Raw genomic sequence first — 780 nt, 5'->3', positions numbered from 1 at the left:
GCACGCAAGCGATTTCGCCTCCCTTTTATCACCTTCAACTTCCTTATTTTTCGCACTGCCCCCCCCCCCCCACATATCCAAGAGGAAGTGGAAAATACAAGCAAACACAGGAATTCACAATCCTCCTACGCAAACACAGAACGCCGTGGTTATTGTTCCGGCACCAGATCTCATCACATTGTGGCTGTTCGTCCGGCATGCATGCTTTGCGCATGAACACACTCTTTTTTGTCTTACTCGCCATTGATGGTGGTGATCGTTGTCGTATCTCGTGTCTATTGGGATATTTTTCCGGCATTTTCTGTCGGACACTTATCCTGTAGAGCTACTTTCCCGGTAATATTGCAGGATGCAATTTTTGTTTGCCATTTAATTTAAAATCTCCAGCCTGTCATTATTCGGCAAATTTGTTTGTTTTCAGAGGTTCCCGTGGAAAATAAATAGCAGAGATAAATAGAGGGTGATAGCACAGGGAACTCCAGGGCATGATCCCCCAGAAAAGTCTAAAATGTAGTCTTTCATTGGCTATTGAAATTCTCCAGCTTAACATTATTCGGCAAATTTGTTTTCAGAGGTCCCCGTGTGGAATCCATTGTTATCCCCCATCAACGGCGACTAAGACAAAATATGGCGCCAATGTTTGTTTTGATGATTGCGCAAGCGCGAGTGTGTGTTCGCGCGCAAAGCATGCATGCCGGACGAATAGCCACAATGTGATGAGATCCGGTGCCGGAACAATAACCACGGCGAACACAGAAACTACTCGGTCTCTCCTTCAAA

General features: G+C 45.5%; 1 pseudogene; it reads right to left on the bottom strand.

Annotated features, from left to right (window-relative positions):
- LOC119586648 overlaps window positions 1–298 on the bottom strand; it is a 107,344-nt pseudogene extending 107,046 nt beyond the window's left edge.
- Window positions 299–780: the final 482 nt, after the last annotated feature.

The sequence above is a fragment of the Penaeus monodon genome, chromosome 21, assembly GCF_015228065.2.
Source record: "Penaeus monodon isolate SGIC_2016 chromosome 21, NSTDA_Pmon_1, whole genome shotgun sequence".
NCBI lineage: Eukaryota > Metazoa > Arthropoda > Malacostraca > Decapoda > Penaeidae > Penaeus > Penaeus monodon.
The sequence above is the reverse complement of the archived record's forward strand: the minus strand, read 5'-3'. Positions and strand labels throughout refer to the sequence as shown.